Source organism: Ranitomeya imitator, chromosome 1 (genome assembly GCF_032444005.1).
Source record: "Ranitomeya imitator isolate aRanImi1 chromosome 1, aRanImi1.pri, whole genome shotgun sequence".
NCBI classification, from domain to species: Eukaryota; Metazoa; Chordata; class Amphibia; order Anura; family Dendrobatidae; genus Ranitomeya; species Ranitomeya imitator.
In genome coordinates, this window is record NC_091282.1 from 1174348761 (window position 1) to 1174375776 (window position 27016).

The 27016-nt window shown below is 44.0% G+C and overlaps 1 long non-coding RNA gene across 1 annotated transcript in view; it reads left to right on the top strand.

Moving 5' to 3' along the window:
• Positions 1-19343, top strand: part of LOC138658336 (uncharacterized) — a 35308-nt gene extending 15965 nt beyond the window's left edge. Inside the window, exons 2-3 of the long non-coding RNA XR_011317457.1 lie at positions 18575-18676; positions 19295-19343. This is a non-coding gene — a long non-coding RNA (uncharacterized lncRNA). The remainder of the gene's footprint in view (positions 1-18574; positions 18677-19294) is intronic.
• Positions 19344-27016: the final 7673 nt, after the last annotated feature.

Below are 27016 nucleotides of genomic sequence, written 5' to 3' on the forward strand. Positions count from 1 at the left end.
CTATCGTACCTGGACAAAGGCAAGGGGTGCTGTCACAAGAAGTGCAATGTTTGGGAAAATGCTGAGGGAGTACCTTGCAGATCACACAAACGTCCTCCGGGATTTCTCTGTGCCTTTTAATTATTGGGTATCCAAGCTGGACATGTGGCATGAACTGGCTCTCTATGCCTTGGAGGTCCTGGCCTGCCCTGCTGCTAGCATTCTGTCAGAGCAGGTTTTTAGTGCCGCTGGTGGAATTATAACAGATAAGCGCATCCACCTGTCAACTGAAAATGCTGACAGGCTGACTCTTACAAAAATGAGCATGGGCTGGATTGGGAAAGACTTCTGTACACCATCAAGTGAAACAGTGAAACATAACCTCAAATACATTCTCTCTTTTGGGGAGGTGTATTCTCATGCACCTCTTCACAACCACACACGGGTATACGCTTCCAGATTTGGTCTGTTTGTTGTTATCCTCCTCTTTATCCTCATCATCCATAACCAGTAGAGCATCAGAGTGAACGGATTCCTTGATGCGAAAGGCACAATATTTTTTTTTGCAAGGGTGTAAATATAAAACTGTAAATAATTGGAAGCCAAAACAAATGTTACTCCCACAGGGGGAAATATAAAAAAGAGATGTAAGTCTATTTATCCCCTGTATTCTTATATTTTCCATTTCCCAAACTCTGGACAGTCCTGGTATGGGGTAGTGTATACCTCAACAATAGAAAATTATTCAAAGACTTTTAAATTATTTTTTTTATTTATAGCCCTGTCTCTGAGCTGTTGCTAGGGACAAACATATCTCGTTGGACACATGGACACATTCAGGCTTAAAATCTATGAACCTGTGTTCAAGCCTCCCTTTTGTTATTTACTTTCATTGGTGGATTCACATTTTTTATTTACCGTATATACTCGAGTATAAGCCGAGATTTTCAGCCCAAATTTTTGGGCTGAAAGTGCCCCCCTCGGCTTATACTCGAGTCACGGTAGCGGTGGGGTCGGCGGGTGAGGGGCTGAGGGCGCTGGGGTATACTTACCTAGTCCCAGCGATCCTCGCGCTGTCCCTGCCGTCCCACGGGCTTCGGCGCTGCAGCTTCTTCCTCTCTTCAGCGGTCACGTGGGACCGCTCATTACAGAAATGAATAAGCGGCTCCACCTCCCATAGGGGCGGAGCCGCTTATTCATTTCTCTAATCAGCGGTGCCGGTGACCGCTGATAGAGAAAGAAGCTGCGGCACCGAAGACAGGAGGGGACAGCGCGAGGATCGCCAGGACTAGGTGAGTATGTTATATTCACCTGTCCTCGTTCCAGCCGCCGGGCGCCGCTCCATCTTCCCGGCCGGCGCCTCCATCTTCCCGGCGTCTCTGCTCTCTGACTGTTCAGGTCAGAGGGCGCGATGACGCATACAGTGTGCGCGGCGCCCTCTGCCTGATCAGTCAGAGCAGAGACGCCGGGAAGATGGAGGCGCCGGAACGAGACGCCGGGAGCTGCAATCAAGGGAGGTGAGTATGTGGTTTTTTTTCTTTATTGCGGCAGCGGCGGCACAAATTTATGTGGAACATCTATGGGGCACAGTGAACGGTGCAGAGCACCGTATATGGCACAGCACAGCTATGGGGCACAATGAACGGTGCAGAGCACCGTATATGGCACAGCACAGCTATGTATGGGGCACAATGAACGGTGCAGAGCACTGTATATGGCACAGCACAGCTATGGGGCACAGTGAACGGTGCAGAGCACCGTATATGGCACAGCTAGGGGGGGCACAGTGAACGGTGCAGGGCACCGTATATGGCACAGCTAGGGGGGGCACAGTGAACGGTGCAGAGCACCGTATATGGCACAGCTAGGGGGGGCACAGTGAACGGTGCAGAGCACCGTATATGGCACAGCACAGCTATGGGGCACAGTGAACGGTGCAGAGCACCGTATATGGCACAGCACAGCTATGGGGCACAGTGAACGGTGCAGAGCACCGTATATGGCACAGCACAGCTATGGGGCACAGTGAACGGTGCAGAGCACCGTATATGGCACAGCACAGCTATGGGGCACAGTGAACGGTGCAGAGCACCGTATATGGCACAGCACAGCTATAGGGCACAGTGAACGGTGCAGAGCACCGTATATGGCACAGCACAGCTATGTATGGGGCACAGTGAACGGTGCAGAGCACCGTATATGGCACAGCACAGCTATGGGGCACAGTGAACGGTGCAGAGCACCGTATATGGCACAGCTATGGGGCACAGTGAACGGTGCAGAGCACCGTATATGGCACATCTATGGGGCACAATGAACGGTGCAGAGCACCGTATATGGCACAGCTAGGGGGCATAATGAACGGTGCAGAGCACTATATGGTTCACACCTATGGGGAAATATGAACGGTGCAGAGCACTATATGGCACAGCTATGGGGAAATAATGATCTATTTTTATTTTTGAAATTCACCGGTAAATGCTGCATTTCCACCCTAGGCTTATACTCGAGTCAATAAGTTTTCCCAGTTTTTTGTGGCAAAATTAGGGGGGTCGGCTTATACTCGGGTCGGCTTATACTCGAGTATATACGGTATTTGTTTAATTTCATTATGATTTAGCTTATGTCTTCTCATTGTCCACCACTAGATCACCAGGCTTATCAGCCTCTGGGCCGCTACAGGCAGTCAATTTTTTGGCAAGGGTGTCTCGGATGCCCATAGTATGTTTTTAATCAATGTATCCCCCTTGGGGAAATGTTTGTCAGCCCATAGGCACTTAGTGTATCGACATTACAAGTGTAGGAGACACAATCCTTTACATTGGGCCTAGGTTTGTAATGAGGCCTTCAGCAATGTCTCCTCTTTCTCCACCACTAGATCACAAGGGTTCACGTGTTCTGTGCCCATGTGACCGCTCACGCGACCAATCACAAGCCGCGACGTCATTGAAGATCCTTCAGGCGCTCATTCTTAGGAAGGAAGGCTGCCGGTGAGAACCAAGTATATCAATATTTTTTATTTTGATTCTTTATTTTACACTTAAATATGGATCCCAGGGCCTGAAGGAGAGTTTCCTCTCCTTCAGACCCTGGGAACCATTAGAAACCCAATGCACTGCATTGGGTTTCGTGTTTCGGCCAACCCTGACCCCGACTTTTCTATAGGATCGGCCGATTTCATTCGACCCGACTTTTGAAAAAGTCGGGTTTCGTGAAACCCGACCCGATCCTATAAAAAGAAAAGTCGCTCAACCCTAGTGTCTATGATCCACATGAAATATTTTTAAAAAATTTACTCCCCATGAGCAAATGCTTGTCAGGCCAGGCACTTCATTACAAGTCTCAGAGACCCACACCCCTACATTGGGCCTACTTCTTAACTCTGTCTCCTGCAATGTCTCTTCTTTACCTGCCACTAGATGACCAGTGTGAACGTGCTCTGTACGGTGAATTTTGGGCAAGGGGGCTGTGATGGCACTATTTTATTTAGTAAAAAAAGGACCCCACATTGGGGAATTGAGCATTACATTACATTGGGCCTACTTCTTAACTCTGTCTCCTGCAGTGTGTCCTTAACCTGCCACTAGATCATCAGGATGAACGTGCTCTGTATGGTGAATTTTGGGCAAGGGGGCTGTGATGGCACTATTTTATTTAGTAAAAAATGACCCCACATTGGGGAATTGGGCATTACTTTACATTGGGCCTACTTCTTAACTTTGTCTCCTGCAATATGTCCTTTAACTGCCACTAGATCACCAGTGTGAACGTGCTCTGTACGGTGAATTTTGGGCAAGGGGGCTGTGATGGCACTATTTTATTTATTAAAAAATGGACCCCACATTGGGAAATTGTTTGTCAGCTCATGGCCTCCATTACAAGTATCAGAGACCCACACCCCTACATTGGGCTTACTTCTTAACTCTGTTTCCTGCAATGTATCTCCCTTATCCCCAACGACATGACCTGGGTAAACGTGTTCTGTACTTTTATAGGCCACAGAATTTTGAGCAAGGGGGGCTGTAATGGCAATAGTATATTTTTAAAAAAGGAACCCCCATTGGTGAAACCACATCCTTGTTGGCTAAGACTTCATAACAGTGTGTACCTTAAAGAGCTCACTTGAAAAGCTCCTTTTTGTGTTGCCTGGTTGCTAACATTGGACACAATACACTTCATATAATTTTGATAAAGCAATGCTGTTAGTTTGGCTCAGTAGTTCATTACAAATATTTCTTTGTCGACTATATTAGTTTCTCTCTTTGAGAGCGATAACTTTGGCTGCCTAAAAAGTACAAATGGTGATTTGGAATAAAGATTAAAATACTGTATCCTGAATGCATTCAGACCATCACATAGCTGTATTTCTTGAAAAACATCTACAGATTTGGCAGACAATGCTCATAGTGACACATTCTTGAGAAATGTTTGTTTATTCACTTCACAAACAGTTTTAATCCTCTATATGTTTGCTGTTTGTCACTGCAAAACATTAAGGTTCACTGAAACTCTGCTTGTAGTAGTTTGATCTAAATCCTTGTGGTTTTTATTTTCTAGGGGTTTATGGCCCCTCGTCTGATGACTCCATGATATCTCAATTTCATACAAACTTGGAAGCTGGCCACTTGAAGGGCTGGGTGAAACTAGAGTTAGTACATAGTGTAAATCACTATATAAGACCAGAGAAACCTTAACTACAGTGTACAGTGTGCTTATACCTGCATAATTGGGGACGCCCATGCAGTGTAGGTAATCTCCCAGGGGTTCTCTGTCTTGGAGTTGCTTCTCTGATATTTCAGACGGATGATGTTTAACCCCTTTCTGACATTGGACGTACTATTCCGTCCATGTGGGGTGAGCCCTAATTCCCAAGGACGGAATAGTACGTCCAGCGCTATCGGCCACGATCAAAGGGGAGCGCGGCTGATCGCGGCCGGGTGTCAGATGACTATCGCAGCTAACATCCGGGGCACTATGTGCCAGGAGCGGTCACGGACCGCTCCCGGCACATTAACCCCCAGCACACCGCGATCAAACATGATCGCAGTGTTCCGGGGGCATAGGGAAGCATCGCGCAGGGAGGGTGCTCCCTGCGGGCTTCCCTGAGACGATCGGTACAAAGCGTCTCCTCCCTGCAGGCCCCGGATCCAAAATGGCCGCGGGGCTACTTCGGGTCCTGCAGGTAGTACTTCCGGGTCCAGAGCAGGCTCTGGTAACCAAGCAGCAGGGCACGCCAGATCGCTGATCTGACACAGTGCTCTGCAAAGTTTCAGATCAGCGATCTGTCACTATACAGTGATGTACCCCCTGGGACAAAGTAAAAAAGTAAAAAAAAAATTTTTAGATGTGAAAAAAAAAAATTAAAAAAATTCCTAAATAATGAAAAAAAATATATATATTGTTTCCATAAATACATTTCTTTATTTAAATAAAAAAAACAATAAAAGTACACATATTTAGTATCAACGCGTCCGTAACGACCCGACCTATAAAACTGTCTCACTAGTTAACCCCTTCAGTGAACACCGTAAAAAAAATAAAAAAAAACTAGGCAAAAAGCAACGTGCCCGAAAATGTTACCAATAAAAACGTCAACTCGTCCCGCAAAAAACAAGACCTCACATGACTCTGTGGACCAAAATATGGAAAAATTATAGGTCTCAAAATGTGGTAACACAAAAAATATTTTTTGCAATAAAAAGCGTCTTTTAGTGTGTGACGGCTGCCAATCATAAAAATCCGCTAGAAAACCTGCTATAAAAGTAAATCAAACCCCCCTTCATCACCCCGTTAGTTAGGGAAACATAAAAAAAAAATTAAAAATGTATTTATTTCCATTTTCCCATTAGGGTTAGGGCTAGGGTTAGGGTTAGGGTTGGGGTTAGGGTAAGGGTTGGGGCTAGGGTTGGGGCTAGGGTTAGGGTTGGGGCTAAAGTTAGGGTTGGGGCTAAAGCTGGAGTTAGGGTTGGGGCTAAAGTTAGGGTTAGGGTTGGGGCTAAAGTTAGGGTTGGGGCTAAAGTTAGGGTTGGGGCTAAAGTTAGGGTTAGGGTTACATTTATGGTTGGTATTAGGGTTAGGGGTGTGTCAGGGTTAGGGGTGTGGTTAGGGTTATGGTTGGGATTAGGGTTAGGAGTGTGTTGGGGTTAGGGTTTCAGTTAGAATTGGGGGTTTCCACTGTTTAGGCACATCAGGGCTCTCCAAACGCGATCTCAATTCCAGCCAATTCGGCGTTGAAGAAGTAAAACAGTGGTCCTTCCCTTCCGAGCCCTCCCATGCGCCCAAACAGGGGTTTACCCCAACATATGGGGTATCAGCATACTGAGGACAAATTGGACAACAACTATTGGGGTCCAATTTCTCTTGTTACCTTTGGGAAATAAAAATTTGGGGGTCTAAAAAAACATTTTTGTGGGAAAAAAATTATTTTTTATTTTCACGACTGTGTTATATGTGTTATAAACTGTAGTGAAACACTTGGGGGTTCAAAGCTGTCAAAACACATCTAGATAAGTTCCTTAGGGGGTCTACTTTCCAAAATGGTGTCACTTCTGGGGGGTTTCTACTGTTTAGGTGCATCAGTGGCTCTGCAAATGCAACATGACGCCTGCAGACCAATCCATCTAAGTCTGCATTCCAAATGGCGCTCCTTCCCTTCCGAGCTCTGCCATGCGCCCAAACGGTGGTTCTTCCCCATATAAGGGGTATCAGCGTACTCAGGACAAATTGGACAACAAATATTGAGGTACTATTTCTCTTGTTACCCTTGGGAAAATAAAAATTTGGGGGTCTAAAAAAACATTTTTGTGGGAAAACAATTAATTTTTATTTTCACGGCTCTTCGTTAAAAACTGTAGTGAAACACTTGGGGGTTCAAAGCTGTCAAAACACATCTAGATAAGTTCCTTTGGGGGTCTAGTTTCCAAAATGTTGTCACTTCTGGCGAATACCTACTGTTTAGTTGCATCAGGGGCTTTGCAAATACAACGTGACGCCTGCAGACCAATCCATCTAAGTCTGCATTTCAAATGGCGCTCCTTCCCTTCCGAGCTCTGCCATGTGCCCAAACGGTGGTTCTTCCCCACATTTGGGGTATCAGCGTACTCAGGACAAATTGGACAACAACAATTGAGGTACAATTTCTCTTGTTACCCTTGGGAAAATAAAAATTGGGGGGTCTAAAAAAACATTTTTGTGGGAAAAAAATTAATTTTTATTTTCACGGCTCTTCGTTAAAAACTGTAGTGAAACACTTGGGGGTTCAAAGTTCTCACAACACATCTAGATAAGTTCCTTTGGGGGTCTAGTTTCCAAAATGGTGTCACTTCTGGGGGGTACCTACTGTTTAGGTGCATCAGGGGCTTTGCAAATGCAACGTGACGCCTGCAGACCAATCCATCTAACTCTGCATTCCAAATGGCACTCCTTCCCTTACGAGCTCTGCCATGCGCACAAACGGTGGTTCCGCCCCCCCACATATGGGGTATCAGTGTACTCAGGACAAATTGGATAACAACTTTTGTGGTCAAATTTCTCCTATTAACCTTGGGAAAATACAAAACTGGGGGCTAAAAAATAATTTTTGTGAAAAAAAAAATAATTTTTATTTTCACGGCTCTGTATTATAAACTGTATTGAAACACTTGGGGATTCAAAGCTGTCAAAAAACAGCTAAATAAGTTCCTTAGGGGGTCTACTTTCCAAAATGGTGTCACTTCTGGGGGGTATCTACTGTTTAGGTGCATCAGGGGCTTTGCAAATGCAACATGATGCCTGCAGACCAATCCATCTAAGTCTGCATTCCAAATGGCCCTCCTTCCCTTCCGAGCTCTTCTATGCGCACAAACAGTGGTTCCCCCCACATATGGGGTATCAGCGTACTCAGGACAAATTGGATAACAACTGTTGGGGTCGAATTTTTCCTGTTACCCTTGGGAAAATAAAAATTTGGGGGTCTAAAAAAACATTTTTGTGGGAAAACAATTAATTTTTATTTTCACGGCTCTTCGTTAAAAACTGTAGTGAAACACTTGGGGGTTCAAAGCTGTCAAAACACATCTAGATAAGTTCCTTTGGGGGTCTAGTTTCCAAAATGTTGTCACTTCTGGCGAATACCTACTGTTTAGTTGCATCAGGGGCTTTGCAAATACAACGTGACGCCTGCAGACCAATCCATCTAAGTCTGCATTTCAAATGGCGCTCCTTCCCTTCCGAGCTCTGCCATGTGCCCAAACGGTGGTTCTTCCCCACATTTGGGGTATCAGCGTACTCAGGACAAATTGGACAACAACAATTGAGGTACAATTTCTCTTGTTACCCTTGGGAAAATAAAAATTGGGGGGTCTAAAAAAACATTTTTGTGGGAAAAAAATTAATTTTTATTTTCACGGCTCTTCGTTAAAAACTGTAGTGAAACACTTGGGGGTTCAAAGTTCTCACAACACATCTAGATAAGTTCCTTTGGGGGTCTAGTTTCCAAAATGGTGTCACTTCTGGGGGGTACCTACTGTTTAGGTGCATCAGGGGCTTTGCAAATGCAACGTGACGCCTGCAGACCAATCCATCTAACTCTGCATTCCAAATGGCACTCCTTCCCTTACGAGCTCTGCCATGCGCACAAACGGTGGTTCCGCCCCCCCACATATGGGGTATCAGTGTACTCAGGACAAATTGGATAACAACTTTTGTGGTCAAATTTCTCCTATTAACCTTGGGAAAATACAAAACTGGGGGCTAAAAAATAATTTTTGTGAAAAAAAAAATAATTTTTATTTTCACGGCTCTGTATTATAAACTGTATTGAAACACTTGGGGATTCAAAGCTGTCAAAACACAGCTAAATAAGTTCCTTAGGGGGTCTACTTTCCAAAATGGTGTCACTTCTGGGGGGTATCTACTGTTTAGGTGCATCAGGGGCTTTGCAAATGCAACATGATGCCTGCAGACCAATCCATCTAAGTCTGCATTCCAAATGGCCCTCCTTCCCTTCCGAGCTCTTCTATGCGCACAAACAGTGGTTCCCCCCACATATGGGGTATCAGCGTACTCAGGACAAATTGGATAACAACTGTTGGGGTCGAATTTTTCCTGTTACCCTTGGGAAAATACAAAACTGGGGGCTAAAAAATAATTTTTGTGAAAAAAAAATAATTTTTATTTTCACGGCCCCGCATTATAAACTGTAGTGAAACACTTGGGGGTTCAAAGTTCTCACAACACATCTAGATAAGTTCCTTAGGGGGTCTACTTTCCAAAATGGTGTCACTTCTGGGGGGTATCTACTGTTTAGGTGCATCAGGGGCTTTGCAAATGCAACGTGACGCCTGCAGACCAATCCATCTAAGTCTGCATTCCAAATGGCGCTCCATCACTTCCGAGCTCTGCCATGCGCACAAACGGTGGTTCCCCCCCACATATGGGGTATCGGCATACTCAGGACAAATTGGATAACAACTTTTGGGGTCGAATTTCTCCTGTTACCCTTGGGAAAATACAACACTGGGGGCTAAAAAATAATTTTTGAGAAAACAAAATAGTTTTTATTTTCACGGCTCTGCATTATAAACTGTAGTGAAACACTTGGGGGTTCAAAGCTGTCAAAACACAGCTAGATAAGTTCCTTTCCGGGTCTACTTTCCAAAATGGTGTCACTTGTGGGGGGTTTCAATGTTTCGGCCCATCAGGGGCTCTCCAAACGTGACATGGTGTCCCATCGCAATTCAAGTCAATTTTGCATTGAAAAGTCAAATGGCGCTCCTTCCCTTCCGAGCTCTGCCATGCGCCCAAACAGTGGTATACCCCCACATATGGGGTATCGGCGTACTCAGAATAAATGGCACGACAACTTTTGGGGTCCAATTTTTTCTGTTACCTTTGGGAAAATAAAAAATTGGGTGAGAAAAGATCATATTTGTGAAAAAATATGATTTTTTATTTTTACGGCTCTGTATTATAAACTTCTGTGAAGCACTTGGTGAGTTAAAGTGCTCACCACACATCTAGATAAGTTCCTTAGGGGGCCTACTTTCCAAAATGGTGTCACTTGTGGAGGGTTTCAATGTTTAGGCCCATCAGGGGCTCTCCAAATGCAACATGGCGTCCCATCTCAATTCCAGTCAATTTTGCATTGAAAAGTCAAACGGCGCTCCTTCCCTTCCGAGCTCTGCCATGCGCCCAAACAGTGGTTTACCCCCACATGTGGGGTATCGGCAAACTCAGAACAAATGGCACAACAACTTTTGGGGTCCAATTTCTTCTCTTACCCTTGGGAAAATAAAACAAATTGGAGCTGAAGAAAATTTTTTGTGAAAAAAAGTTAAATGTTAATTTTTTTAAAACATTCCAAAAATTCCTGTAAAACACCTGAAGGGTTAATAAACTTCTTGAATGTGGTTTTGAGCACCTTGAGGGGTGCAGTTTATAGAATGGTGTCACACTTGGGTATTTTCTATCATATGGACCCCTCAAAATGACTTCAAATGTGATGTGGTCCCTAAAAAATATTGGTGTTGTAAAAATGAGAAATTGCTGGTCAACTTTTAACCCTTATAACTCCCTAACAAAAAAATTTCTGGTTTCAAAATTGTGCTGATGTAAAGTAGACATGTGGGAAATGTTACTTATGAATTATTTTACATGACATATCTCTGTGATTTAAGGGCATAAAAATTCAAAGTTGGAAAATTGCAAAATTTTCTAAATTTTTGCCAAATTTCCATTTTTTTCACAAATAAACGCAAGTTATATCGAAGAAATTTTACCACTATCATGAAGAACAATATGTCTCGAGAAAACCGTGTCAGAATCACCAAGATCCGTTAAAGCGTTCCAGAGTTATAACCTCATAAATGGACAGTGGTCAGAATTGTAAAAATTGGCCCGGTCATTAACGTGCAAACCACCCTTGGGGGTAAAGGGGTTGAAAGCCTCTTGTGGATGATGTAAGTATACTGTATGTAGTTAATCTTCATATATGCGTAATCACTATATGTATTTAATCCTTATATGTACTTATTAACCTTTGTATGTTAACATATACAAAAGTGTACACACTCACACTATTCAATCATACTATTCCTTGAATTTTGTAGTTTGCAATTGGAGCGCCCCCAAGGGCAGCGGGGTACTCGGTACCGGGTCCTTCGGTTCACAGGGGGATATCACGGTGGCTGACCCGGTCTGTGGCCCTGGGACGTCCGTATTAAAGGGAAAGGTCTTTAAAGGGGAAGTGTTGGTGACGCCACCTGTGGTATTCGGTCAGGGTGACCGATGCTGCTTTAAGGGGTCCGCTGGGGTTATGTTATTGCAGCTAGATGGTATACCTTCCCACAGGTGATGTGTATCCCCAGGGCTTCCCATTGCGAAGATGGTGGATGGTGAGAGGCGCAGTGAAGAATGAGGACACAAGGTTGCAGTCTCTTTAACTTTACTGAAGGCTTCAGCATCCACAGTCCAGAGCACCAGACCACAGGGTAGGCAGAGTCCGGACGGTTTGGAGGCAAGTCCAGAGTCCCCTTGTCCAGGTGGAAATCAGTAGCCTTCCTCTAGCGCCGTGGTGTTGTAGTCCCTTACTGCTAAGCTTCTCATAAGGTCCTCAGAGATGTTGTAGGTGTTATGTCTCTCTCTCTGTCTCCCGGATAGGATAGGACAAACCCATATGACCGGTGGCTTGAGGCGTTTTACAGGGACTCTATCACGCCCCAGCCTCTAAGGGGTGCCACCTTGCCTCCTGGGTGTAGGGCGGACAGGTAACGTGAAATTAGCTGTCCTGCCGGTCTCTGGAGCAAGGCATAAAGGGTCGTTGCTCCCTCGGTGTTCCGGCTACCGGATCCTGCGCCTCAGAAGGAGGCAGCCTGTGTAGGGCTGTTCCCCTCCTGGTATCCACTCCTTTGCTACGACTTCTTCTCACCCTCTCTGCAATACAGTTCTCCTTCAGTGTTTCTTCCTAGGAGCTGCCGCACTTAAGGCAGGCACAGCTCCATGTCATTCTGTCTTGATCTCTGACAGGATCCCACCCCTGTCAGGGACCAACTACCTGAGCAGAGCTCAGCCAGCAACTAACTCACTTTTTCCTACAGGCAACCAGTTTGACCTAAGTGTGGGGAGTGACCTAATAAATAGGAGCAGAGCTCCCCCTGGTGGCCTGGAGTGTGAAATGTGTTGCATGTTTGTGATACCTGGATGCAGTTGTCCTTCTTTGCCTCCAAACATAATATCACTCTCCCCTAGAGAAAAATGACATTACTGCAGCGACAAGGACCCTAGCGCGCTGCACAATAAAATTGAGTTGTATTGCAAGTATTAGTCTTATTTAAAGTCGTATCTGAATCTGAACCTTAGTGTTAAAAACATGGCAAATAAAATTGCCAAATTCTCCTGTAAATAATTCTGCAAAGAGTGAACCATCATACCATTAAAAATACAAGGGGATTTTCATGGGCCCATCCAGTATGTGGGTTCCAAGGCATAATGGGGTGCATATGACTATGCAGCAGGGCTGGCGTTGCTGCCAATGTGTAAAGCAAAGGAGTACAGGAGTACAAAATGAATATTGTGAAGTGGATTTTCATGGGCCCATCCAGTATGTGGGTTCCAAGGCGTAATGGGGTGCATATAAGTATGCAGCAGGGCTCGCCTTGATGCCAATGTGTAAAAGAAAGGCGTGCGGGAGTACAAAATGCATATTGTGAAGTGGATTTTCATGGGCCCATCCAGTATGTGGGTTTAAAGGCTTATTGGGGTGCATATGAATTGGTAGCAGGGCTGGCCTTGAATTCAATGCAACACTTTTCCAGGTGGCCCTCCTGGACATCTTATGACAGGGGTATTGTGGTGCGTCGTAATTCTTGGCAGCTCACAGCATAGGCTACAACAGCTTAGGAGACGCACTGTTTCATAATAGCCCTTTAAGAAGATTATTGCCACCTGATGCACCAGTAAAAATAGGCTCTGTGACTTTAAGAGTCCCTCCTTCATACATGAAACAAGATGGGTCTGCTTATGGGTCACACACCACATGGCCAGCTAGGGGTGTTAAATGTTACAATGACATTTCCCAGTGAATGCATTTGTAGTGGTTGAAAGCAATGTTAAAGTTGAAAAACGCTTCAAAAAGGCAGCGTCTGAACTAAGCCTAAGGGGGAGAGGAAATTTTGGGTCTGGTGTTAAATATTTGGCCTTACAGGCAAGTCATTAACCTGCAAAGGATGTACCTTGTCATATTTCCAGCAAAATCCATTTTGGTTTCGTTTTAGTGTATTTTATGGCACCGGCAAAAATGGCATGAATCTCGGAAAAAAAAAGTTTAGAGCTGTGAACTAGGAGTCAGGAATGCTCACAGGGGCGATCCCCATGATGTCCCTGTGCCATTTGAGCAGTGTTTCCATCATTTTCAGACGTTTTTAGACCTTAAAAGGACCTCGGGGGATCGCGGTAAAAATACTTGGGTCTCCCATAGACTTACATAGACTTACACCTAAGAATGAAGCAATACCAGCAAGCAAAAAAGAAAAGGGCACACAGCAACAAGTGACAGCAAAAAGTACAGCCAAGAAGCAACGAAGAGTGGTGGTGGTGGGAGACTCACTACTGAGAGGCACAGAAGCAGCCATCTGCAGACCGGACATAACTGCAAGAGAAGTATGCTGCCTTCCAGGTGCGATGATCAAGGATGTGACCGATAGGATACCAAAGCTCTTCAGCTCCAAGGACGTCCACCCATTTCTTCTGATACATGTTGGCACCAATGACACGGCAAGGAAGGACCTACCGACAATCTGCAAGGACTTTGAAGAGTTGGGGAAGAAAGTAAAGGAACTGGATGCACAGGTAGTTTTTTCTTCTATCCTTCCAGTAGATGGGCATGGCACCAGGAGATGGAACAGGATCCTTGATGCAAACAACTGGCTAAGACGATGGTGCAGACAACAAGGATTTGGATTCCTGGACCACGGTGTGAATTACTGGTATGATGGACTCCTCGCCAGAGACGGACTACACCTCAACAAACCTGGGAAACACACATTCGCCAGAAGACTCGCTACACTCATCAGGAGGGCGTTAAACTAGAAGAAGAGGGGACGGGAAGAAAAACATTAGACTCGTACAAAGACGACCCAGGAAAACATACTCAGAAGGGAGGTAAGAACATTTCTAAAACAATCCACAGTGAGGAGATTGGAACAAAACAAAATCCTCTAAACTGCATGCTCGCAAACGCCAGAAGCCTGACAAACAAGATGGAAGAACTAGACGCAGAAATATCTACAGGTAACTTTGACATAGTGGGAATAACCGAGACATGGTTAGATGAAAGCTATGACTGGGCAGTTAACTTACAGGGTTACAGTCTGTTTAGAAAGGATCGTAAAAATCGGAGAGGAGGAGGGGTTTGTCTCTATGTAAAGTCTTGTCTAAAGTCCACTTTAAGGGAGGATATTAGCGAAGGGAATGAGGATGTCGAGTCCATATGGGTTGAAATTCATGGAGGGAAAAATGGTAACAAAATTCTCATTGGGGTCTGTTACAAACCCCCAAATATAACAGAAAGCATGGAAAGTCTACTTCTAAAGCAGATAGATGAAGCTGCAACCCATAATGAGGTCCTGGTTATGGGGGACTTTAACTACCCGGATATTAACTGGGAAACAGAAACCTGTGAAACCCATAAAGGCAACAGGTTTCTGCTAATAACCAAGAAAAATTATCTTTCACAATTGGTGCAGAATCCAACCAGAGGAGCAGCACTTTTAGACCTAATACTATCTAATAGACCTGACAGAATAACAAATCTGCAGGTGGTTGGGCATTTAGGAAATAGCGACCACAATATTGTGCAGTTTCACCTGTCTTTCACTAGGGGGACTTGTCAGGGAGTCACAAAAACATTGAACTTTAGGAAGGCAAAGTTTGAACAGCTTAGAGATGCCCTTAATCTGGTAGACTGGGACAATATCCTCAGAAATGAGAATACAGATAATAAATGGGAAATGTTTAAGAACATCCTAAATAGGCAGTGTAAGCGGTTTATACCTTGTGGGAATAAAAGGACTAGAAATAGGAAAAACCCAATGTGGCTAAACAAAGAAGTAAGACAGGCAATTAACAGTAAAAAGAAAGCATTTGCACTACTAAAGCAGGATGGCACCATTGAAGCTCTAAAAAACTATAGGGAGAAAAATACTTTATCTAAAAAACTAATTAAAGCTGCCAAAAAGGAAACAGAGAAGCACATTGCTAAGGAGAGTAAAACTAATCCCAAACTGTTCTTCAACTATATCAATAGTAAAAGAATAAAAACTGAAAATGTAGGCCCCTTAAAAAATAGTGAGGAAAGAATGGTTGTAGATGACGAGGAAAAAGCTAACATATTAAACACCTTCTTCTCCACGGTATTCACGGTGGAAAATGAAATGCTAGGTGAAATCCCAAGAAACAATGAAAACCCTATACTAAGGGTCACCAATCTAACCCAAGAAGAGGTGCGAAACCGGCTAAATAAGATTAAAATAGATAAATCTCCGGGTCCGGATGGCATACACCCACGAGTACTAAGAGAACTAAGTAATGTAATAGATAAACCACTATTTCTTATTTTTAGTGACTCTATAGCGACAGGGTCTGTTCCGCAGGACTGGCGCATAGCAAATGTGGTGCCAATATTCAAAAAGGGCTCTAAAAGTGAACCTGGAAATTATAGGCCAGTAAGTCTAACCTCTATTGTTGGTAAAATATTTGAAGGGTTTCTGAGGGATGTTATTCTGGATTATCTCAATGAGAATAACTGTTTAACTCCATATCAGCATGGGTTTATGAGAAATCGCTCCTGTCAAACCAATCTAATCAGTTTTTATGAAGAGGTAAGCTATAGGCTGGACCACGGTGAGTCATTGGACGTGGTATATCTCGATTTTTCCAAAGCGTTTGATACCGTGCCGCACAAGAGGTTGGTACACAAAATGAGAATGCTTGGTCTGGGGGAAAATGTGTGTAAATGGGTTAGTAACTGGCTTAGTGATAGAAAGCAGAGGGTGGTTATAAATGGTATAGTCTCTAACTGGGTCGCTGTGACCAGTGGGGTACCGCAGGGGTCAGTATTGGGACCTGTTCTCTTCAACATATTCATTAATGATCTGGTAGAAGGTTTACACAGTAAAATATCGATATTTGCAGATGATACAAAACTATGTAAAGCAGTTAATACAAGAGAAGATAGTATTCTGCTACAGATGGATCTGGATAAGTTGGAAACTTGGGCTGAAAGGTGGCAGATGAGGTTTAACAATGATAAATGTAAGGTTATACACATGGGAAGAGGGAATCAATATCACCATTACACACTGAACGGGAAACCACTGGGTAAATCTGACAGGGAGAAGGACTTGGGGATCCTAGTTAATGATAAACTTACCTGGAGCAGCCAGTGCCAGGCAGCAGCTGCCAAGGCAAACAGGATCATGGGGTGCATTAAAAGAGGTCTGGATACACATGATGAGAGCATTATACTGCCTCTGTACAAATCCCTAGTTAGACCGCACATGGAGTACTGTGTCCAGTTTTGGGCACCGGTGCTCAGGAAGGATATAATGGAACTAGAGAGAGTACAAAGGAGGGCAACAAAATTAATAAAGGGGATGGGAGAACTACAATACCCAGATAGATTAGCGAAATTAGGATTATTTAGTCTAGAAAAAAGACGACTGAGGGGCGATCTAATAACCATGTATAAGTATATAAGGGGACAATACAAATATCTCGCTGAGGATCTGTTTATACCAAGGAAGGTGACGGGCACAAGGGGGCATTCTTTGCGTCTGGAGGAGAGAAGGTTTTTCCACCAACATAGAAGAGGATTCTTTACTGTTAGGGCAGTGAGAATCTGGAATTGCTTGCCTGAGGAGGTGGTGATGGCGAACTCAGTCGAGGGGTTCAAGAGAGGCCTGGATGTCTTCCTGGAGCAGAACAATATTGTATCATACAATTATTAGGTTCTGTAGAAGGACGTAGATCTGGGTATTTATTATGATGGAATATAGGCTGAACTGGATGGACAAATGTCTTTTTTCGGCCTTACTAACTATGTTACTATGTTACATTGGGCTCCTTGTTCTGGCCGAGTACCCGAGTATTCCAATTTCCTCGACCCGAGCAACAAGCACCCGAGCATTTTAGTGCTCGCTCATCACTAGATATCACCAATCATTCCCTTTTTATTTAGGTGTATCCATATAAATCGCCCACTCTGTATAGTCATTTGCTTTACAACTACTGGTAATTTGCTACAACTGCCCTCCATGTGCTTGTTGGTTTGAGACACCTTTTATCTCATTAATGTTTTGTCTTTTATGCAGTGTTTTAATTTAGCAAAAATAAAGTATTCCATTTAATTTTGTGTTGAATATAAGCACTTCTTGCTCTGTATGTTGCATACATGCGGCATGATCATCATGGTTTCCTATTGTCCTGTGTGGCCCTTCCCAGCCATGTGCAGGTCTACATTTTTGTACCTGGTGTCCTTATACAGCTGTTTGGTCGTGGCCATGGTGGAGAGGTTGGAGTGTGATTGAGTGTGTGGACAGGTGTCTTTTATGCAGGTAACGAGTTCAAACAGGAGCAATTAATACAGGTAATAAGTGTAGAGTAGGAGGCCTCTTAAAGAAAAACTAACAGGTCTGTGAGAGCCAGAATTCTTGCTGGTTGGTAGGTGATCAAATATTTATTTCATGCAATAAAATGCGATTTAATTATTTAAAATCATACAATGTGATTTTCTGGTTTTTTATTTCTAGATTCTGTCTCTCACAGTTGAAATGCACCTACGATAAAAATTACTACAGATCTCCCCATTCCTTGCAGGTGGGAAAACTTGCAAAGTTGTCAGTGTATCAAATACTTATTATCCCCACTGTACTTGTGCAGAGCCGATCATTGAAGATTCCATCACATGATTCCGTGATGACATCACTGGTGCTGCTTGGCCACGATGACATCACTGGTGCTGCTTGGCCACGATGACATCACTGGTGATGATCAGCCATTATGACATCACTGGTGATTGTCAGCTATTATGACATCACAGACAACATTCCCTATTTCTACAATGTACACGGAATCCCAGGTGCCATTTTTGGTTCCTTAGTGACTGAGAGCATTAGCAATTTTTCACTATGGCTGAATTACGTCTGAATGAATTTCAGGTACATGCTCTGTGGGAGATTCTTATCATCAATCACCCTAACATTGAGCTTCTACCACCCGATGGCGTCCTCTGCTTCACTCACCGGCTGGTGGTGCAGCTAGTAAAGGATTGCCTGAAGAAACAACGACAGGAAAAACTAACGTCAGAGTATCTGACGGATTTATGTCACAACATCAGGACATTAGTGCACCAGGTAAATGGCGGACGCTCCGCACAAAACTTCTCCATAATCATAGATGATAATGGTGGGATAGAAGCTTCTCCTTTCCCCCATATAGAACACGACGAGTCCCCAGATATGGAGCCATTGTATCTGCAGAGAGGAGCAGAGGTCACATACAATGGCCGCCTCCATTGTTTCCTTTCTCATATCATAATTTTTATTTCTTTTCTTCTTTATAGGCTGAAAAAAGATCTCAATATGGAGATTTGGCTTTTATTAAACAACTGGCCGAAAAAGTCCTGTGTGTCCTGGAAGGTCCGGCCCGCTCGTCAGAACGCCCGGTAAGGAGCCACCATCTTCTCTATCATACATCCTTGTTTTCTGATCTTCTCCAGATCACCGGTCAGAGATCAGAAGATCTGGGGTTAGATCTTACAGGCCTCCCTGTCAGTCCCCGGCAGGCACAGGAGGTGTCATGGCCGCCTGTCTCCCTCCTCTGTGAGGACAGTCTGTATTCTGCTGAGGTAGTCACAGCTCAGTGGGGGAAGTCGGGATTTTCTCTTCTTTCTCGCTCTATCAGAGTCTTCCTGCTTGTAAACGCTGCAGCTGAGATAATAGACGTCATTACAGAAATGTTCTGCATACAAGTCCCTTATACAGTATATTAATGTGGACTTGTGGAGAGGAGCTGCAGTGTAAAGCAATTCTACCCATTACTGTAATGAATGAAGCACAAGATGTTTCCATGGTGTAAAGAGCGCGGATAGCGCAGCTCTGGGATATCATGGTGCAGAAAATAAAATCTGACACCGAACGTGAGATTTTTCAATGTTAAGATAATCCACGTAAGTGAGAGAAGTTTCTGAGAAAAGTTCTCATGATGGCGCGTGATTTGTGGAGTTATAATTGCTGCATCTGTAAATCTTCCACATATTAATTATCTATATTATATCTATCAGGAAACACCAGAAGGCGACGACGAATGTGGGGAGAATGTGACCCCAGAAATCACTGACCCTAATAGGAGTCAGCCGGAGCCGAGCAGCGATCTGATGACAGGTGAGCCGATCACTACAGGGAATATCCGGAGATTACACAGAGCAGGGAATAATGGCAGATTTACAGTGCCTTGCGAAAGTATTCAGCCCCCTGGAACTTTTCAACCTTTTCCCACATATCAGGCTTCAAACGTAAAGATACCAAATGTAAACTTTTGTTGAAGAATCTACAACAAGTGGAACACAATTGTAAAGTTGAACGAAATTTATTGGTTATTTTTAATTTTTGTGGAAATTCAAATTCTGAAAAGTGGGGCGTGCAATAATATTCGGCCCCTTTACTTTCAGTGCAGCAAACTCACTCCAGAAGTTCATTGTGGATCTCTGAATGATCCAATGTTGTCCTAAATGCCTAATGATGATAAATATAATCCACCTGTGTGTAGTCAAGTCTCCGTATAAATGCACCTGCTCTGTGATAGTCTCAGGGATCTGTATGAAGCACAGAGAACATCATGAAGACCAAGGAACACAACAGGCAGGTCCGTGATACTGTTGTGGAGAAGTTTAAAGCTGGATTTGGATACAAAATGATTTCCAAAACTTTAAACATCCCAAGGAGCACTGTGCAAGTGATCATATTGAAATGGAAGGAGCATCATACCACTGCAAATCTACCAAGACCCGACCGTCCCTCTAAACTTTCATCTCAAACAAGAAGACTGATCAGAGATGCAGCCAAGAGGCCCATGATCACTCTGGATGAACTGCAGAGATCTACAGCTGAGGTGGGACAGTCTGTCCATAGGACAACAATCAGTCGTACACTGCACAGATCTGGCCTTTATGGAAGAGTGGCAAGAAGAAAGCCATTTCTCAAAGATATCCATAAAAAGTGTTGTTTAAAGTTTGCAACAAGCCACCTGGGAGACACGCCAAACATGTGGAAGAAGGTGCTCTGGTCAGATGAAACCAAAATCACACTTTTTGGCAACAATGCCAAACGATATGTTTGGCGTAATGGTAACACAGCTCATCACCCTGAACACACCATCCCCACTGTCAAACATGGTGGTAGCAGCATCATGGTTTGGGCCTGCTTTTCTTCAGCAGGGACAGGGAAGATGGTTAAAATTGATGGGAAGATGGATGGAGCCAAATACAGGACCATTCGTGAAGAAAACCTCTTGGAGTCTGCAAAAGACCTGAGACTGGGACGGAGATTTGTCTTCCAACAAAACAATGATCCCAAACATAAAGCAAAATCTACAATGGAATGGTTCACAAATAAACGTATCCAGGTGTTAGAATGGCCAAATCAAAGTCCAGACCTCAATCCAATCGAGAATCTGTGGAAAGAGCTGAAAACTGCTGTTCACAAACGATCTCCATCTAACCTCACTGAGCTCGAGCTGTTTGCCAAGGAAGAATGGGCAAGAATTTCAGTCTCTCGATGTACAAAACTCATAGAGACATACCCCAAGCGACTTGCAGCTGTAATCGCAGCAAAAGGTGGCGCAACAAAGTATTAAGTTAATATATTGCAGGTCCCACTTTTCAGTTTTTTGAATTTCCACAAAAATTTAAAATAACCAATAAATTTCATTCAACTTCACAATTGTGTTCCACTTGTTATTGATTCTTCACCAAAAATTTACATTTGGTATCTTTATGTTTGAAGCATGATATGTGGGGAAAGGTTGAAAAGTTTTTTCGCAAGGCACTGTACTCTCTGCTCCATATATTAATCCCATTTACAGACGTCTCGTCACTTCTCCGTTATATTGCGGTATTATGTATGTAGGATTGATATCGTCTAATACATTTTATTTCTTCATCACTTTATCACTATTTTAGAACCATCAGCGCTGGCGAATCCCGACAGTGGAAACTGTGAAATCCCGGAGATCCAAGAATCCGCCGGTGTAAGTATCATACAGATATAGGGGTGTCTGTGTATCACCAGATCATGGGGTGTGAGTGACCCGTCCAGTATTATCCCCCATATTCATGGGACGGCTCTGTTCTAAGTGTAGGTGATACTATTGTGTTAGATAATAGCATTTATATTAAATGGAATCTGTCACCAGGTTTATGCTATTTGATCTCAGAGCAGCAGTAGGGACAGAGACCCTGATTCCAGCGATATATCACTTACTTTACTGGATGCAGCAGATGTGATAAAATCCCAGTTTTCTATGCTGCAGAGCTCTGAATCCTGAGCCTTGTATAACCCCGCACACACCCACTGATTTGCAGCTTTCTGTGTACACTGTGGATAGGCAGAAAGCAGCTATTCAGTGTTGGTAGAGGATTTACAGAGCAATAGGACTACATGGCACGAGACAAATAGTCCTTCAGTGATAATCTCCTGCTGATAAAACACTGATTTTATTGAAACAACAGCACACAGCCTATTAAGTAACACATCGCTGGAATCAAGGTCTCTGCTCCTAAATCATGCTGCTCTCAGAATACATAGTTCTCCCCTGCGTGATCTCCTGTATTATCCAGCACATTACAGTAAGACCGGTGTATAGAGGATCTCCCTTATATTACATCCATGAGGAGCGTCCGGCTTGTATCGTCCTCTACATCGGATCAGTGTAAATCAGCTGGGAAATAATATAGGAGGAGACGTTTTAATATCCTGAGATGTTTTCCTGCAGCTTCTATATCTTAGTATTATTTCTTATTCTTTTCTAGGACTTGATCAGATCATTGATCCCGGCAGGAGAGCCGCGTATGAGCGACTATGAGACATCTAAACTGATCAGCTGTGGAGCTTTTGGGTGAGATTCCTGTTCCCATAATCCCCATTTCTTAGGGTTCCCTATGACAATGCTTCCGCCTCTGTGCTCTGCCATTCAGTGTTGTCATAGGGAAACGATCTGAGTCCACATCACTGTCCACATCTCAGTGTCACTATTCAGCTCCGTTATATAATCTGAGCGAACTGATCTGTAACAAATCAATCTGTAAGGAAAGGGAAGATATAATACATTACAGTCACCGGTCCTAGACCTCATCTGTTCTTATGCTGCCGGCTCCACCACAGCTTCCCCGTCCTCCGCACTGATCTTCGGAGTATTCGGGACCCCATTATGGAGCTGATAATAGTGATTGGCTGCACACGGTCACGTGAGGGGTGACACGATACTGACGCCAATGACATCTGCACCCCCACCCTCCACCATGACCATGTGAGTCCAATCACTGGCCTCAGCAGCAGAAGGGAGAACAACCAAAGACCGGCACAGAGGACGGAGGACGGCAGTGATGGACGGGGAGGACCGAGGACAAGTGGGTGTAATGTGATTAATTATATTATAACTTCCTCCCTCCCCTCCATTTATTCTGCCTTGGGCTGTGGAGGAAGCCTAAAAACCATCTTCTTATGACAATTGAACATTTTCAATTTAGGCCAATTTATATTTTTTCTGAATCGTATCTACTGTTCGGTTATAGCGAATCTGCCCAAGAAGAATTTCAGTAGATTCTCTCATCTATAATGTGACCTGTGTGAGGGTCTGGCAGACGGGGTATTGCGCAGACCTCCCATAGGTGATCTACAGTGGGTACGGAAAGAAAACCTGAAATATCACATGGTAATAAGTATTCAGACCCTTTGCTCAGACACTCATATTTAAGTTACATTTCCATTTCCTCGTTCTCCTCCCTTGAGATGGTTCTTCTCCTTCATTGGAGTCCAGCTATGTGTAATTAAACTGATAGGACTTGATTTGGAAAGGCACAGACCTGTCTATATAAGACCTCACAGCTCACAGTGCATGTCAGACCAAATGAGAATCATGAGGTCAAAGGAACTGGCCAAGGAGCTCAGAGACAGAATTGTGGCAAGGCACAGATCTGGCCAAGGTTACAAAAGAATTTCTGCAGTACTCAAGGTTCCTAAGAGCACAGTGGCCTACAAAATCCTTAAATGGAAGAAGTTTAGGACCACCAGAAATCTTCCTAGACCTGGCAATCCAGCCAAACTGAGCAATCGAGAGAGAAGAGCCTTGGTGAGAGAGGTAAAGAAGAGCCCCAAGATCACTATGGCTGAGCTCCAGAGATGCAGTAGGGAGATGGGAGAATGTTCTACAAAGTCAACTATATCTGCAGCCCTCCACCAGTCGGGCCTTTATGGCAGAGTGGCCTGACAGAAGACTCTCCTCAGTGCAAGACATAAGAAAGCCCGCATAGAGTTAGCTAAAAAACACATGAAAAACTACTAAGGACTATGATAAATAAGATTCTCTGGTCTCTGGTCTGATGAGACGAAGATAGACCTTTTTTCGTGATAATTCTAAGCGGTATGTGTGGAGAAAACCAGGCACTGCTCATCACCTGCCCAATAGAATCCCAAAAGTGAAACATGGTGGTGGCAGCATCATGCTATGGGGGTGTTTTTCAGCTGCAGGGAAAGGACGACTGGTTGTCATTGAAAGAATCATGAATGCGGCCAAGTAGAGAGATATCCTGGATGAAAACATCTTCCAGAGTGCTCTGCACCTCAGACTTGTCCGAAGGTTCACCTTCCAACAAGACAATGACCCTAAGCACACAGCTAAAATAACAAAGGAGTGGCTTCAGAACAACTCTGTGACCATTCTTGACTGGCCCAGCCAGAGCCCTGACCTAAACCCAATGGAGAATAACTAGAGAGACCTGAAAATGGCTGTCCACAAACGTTCACCATCCAACCTGACGGAACTGGAGAGGATCTGCAAGGAAGAATGGCCGAGGATCCTCAAATCCAGATGTGAAAAACTTGTTGCCTCATTCCCAAGAAGACTCATGGCTGTACTAGCTCAAAAGGGGCTTCTACTCAATACTGAGCAAAGGGTCTGAATACTTATGACCATTTGATATTTCAGTTTTTCTTTTTTAATACATTTGCAAAAATTTCTACTTTTTTTTCAGTCAAGATCAGGTGCAGAGTGTACATTTATGAGAAAAAAATGAACTTTCTTGAATTTACCAAATGGCTGTAATAAAACAGAGTCAACAATTTAAAGGGGTCTGAATACTTTCCGTACCCACTGTATGTAGAGCTCTTTCATGTATTTCTAGATGTGGATTTCTAGTGATGGCCGGACTGCTGGTGTCAAACATTAGTACAGAAGATCATGTAATGACTTGTATATACAGACTGTTAATAAGTATTCATTATAAACCATGAATTCTCTTTCTTTCCAGGTCCGTCCACTTAGTGCGCCATAAAGACTCTCAAGAGATCTTTGCAATGAAGAAAATGGCCAAGCGGAACCTAGATACTCCTAAAAAAGCGGAAAGAGCCTTTATCGAGAGAGACATCCTAACATTCGCAGATTGTCCCTTTGTGGCCTCCATGCTCTGCTCCTTCCTAACTAAATCTCACCTGTGTATGGTCATGGAGTATGTAGGAGGTAGGACACGTACATTGTATTATATTTAGCCTATGTCTGATGACATATTAACACCTCTCATATCATTTAGACTTGTACAACACCCGCTAGGGCCGGGGAGTACTCATAACCGTGTCGCACGGCTCTTAAAGGGGTGGTCACGGCAGCGGTGACCCAGTCTGTGGCCTTAGACGCGCAATAAAAAGAAGAAAGGGGAAGTTCATAAGGGATTGTACGTGACGCCACCTGTGGTGTTTGGCTATAAATGGCCGACGCTGCTTAAGGGGACTGCTGGGGCCGATGGTAATGCAGCTGTGATGGTTCTGCTCGACACAGCTGTGATAAAGACCGCTGTGTCGGTCGAAACGCGTAGCCTACCTCGCATGTGCTATGGTGCTGTCCCAGGAGTTGTTTCTCCATTTTAAAAATTGGAATAAATTTTCATGATTTTATTGAAGCTGGAACCATTCTCTTTTTGTTTATGGAATCCTACTGCGTCTTGTCAGGACGAAGTTCCGGGCTTCCTGCAATGATCGGTGAGCTGGCTTATGCCGTATATTCTGTTTATATCACTAAGTGAAACACTTCCCGCATGGCAGGCCGCTTGAGCCTCTTTGAGGTGTCACTCCCTCGTGGTGACTCTGGGTTCTTGTATGCTGCTGTGCCTCTGGGTGTCAGCTGGGGCCAGGAGACCTGTAATCTCCTGTCCTCCGGATTTGGTTGCAGAGCCTGCAGTTCCCACACCACCCTGGACTCCGGTGTCCAGTCTTCGGCGCTCAGTCCTGGGGTGAGCTCAGTCGTAGCTCCAATCCCTCAGGTTTTCCTCACTTCTTGCCTCTTCCTCCTTCTCTGTCTGCTGCCTTCCACTGACTAAGACTCACTAACCCCACCTCCAGACCAGAACTTATAGGGAAGCTTCCCTGAAAACTAGGTTTAGAGCTCCCCCTTCTGGTCTGAAGTCAGGAAAGGTGTTGGATGCAGACATCAGCTGGTAAGGGGACCCCTGTTTGCTTCCATATATAGAATATATGGTAGCACAACTGTAGAGGTGCACAAGTAGGTTCCCAGGCCCAAGGTGTAGTAACATAAAACTCCAGTGATTTCCAACTAGCAGAGAATACCGCGTTGGTGTAGGAGAGACACGCGCAGAATTCCATTCTTGTACTCTGAAAGAGCAATTTTTGCCGAGATCTGTCCTTCTAGTTTACAGATATCTTCAACTGTACATATTCCTACAACCACAGCAGTCGGACTGACGAAGGTCCATGTAGGACCAAAACGCCTCATGTTACTGTGACAGGACTGCATTAAAAATCACTGGATTTCAAAATTAAGTTGAGTCCCTCTTTGCTTCCAGGCATGGCATCACCCCCGCTGAGGAAGGCAATGCAACTGTGGCAACCGGATTCCTGGGGTGCCACACTTGTCCTCGAGGACGGTTACATCCCCACAGAGCATTTACTATAGGTTATCTATGACCAAGATGCCCGGGAAGCCATTGATCTGTTTGACTTCCCTATATGTCCGCACTGAGCACGTCAGTATCTACAGCTGTAGACGGTACCTGACATCACTTTATGTCACTAGTTAGATAGATGACATTTCACCATGACTTCAGACTAATTAATCTGTGCAGTATACAGTGCATCATATCTGTATATATTTTCTCCTGCCCCAATGTTTCCGCTCACCTCTCATCATATGTCATGGTGATCTGCTATATAAACCCCTCACCGGTCATATTTCCTTTCTTCTATAGGTGGAGACTGTAGGACCCTTCTAACCACCAGGGGACCACTCTCTGTCCCCTTGGCCCGCATGTACTTTGCAGAAGTAGTTCTTGGTGTGGAATACCTGCATAGTTACGGTGTGGTGCACAGAGACCTGAAGCCGGATAAGTAAGTGCCCCCATAGTAATAAATAGGGAATGTTATAATTTATTATCTCACGGTCTATGAAGCTAAAATCATCTTCTCTTTCACAGCCTCCTGATAACATCTGCAGGACATATTAAAATTACCGACTTTGGACTTTCAAAAGTTGGTCTAATGATACCAAACACCAACACCTACAAGCACTCAGCAGAGGACATCTCCAGAGAGTTCCTGGACTTTGAGGTCAGCATTACCTACAGGAACTTAGCTTGTTCTGTACAAATCTCATAACTATATTTTCTCTTCCCTACATTCTTCATTTCCACTGATATTTTATCTTCTGTCATTCTGTTTTGGTCAAAAACTTGTCATAATATCGTTTTATCAGTTCTCATCTCTATTTTCTGTTGGTTTGCAGA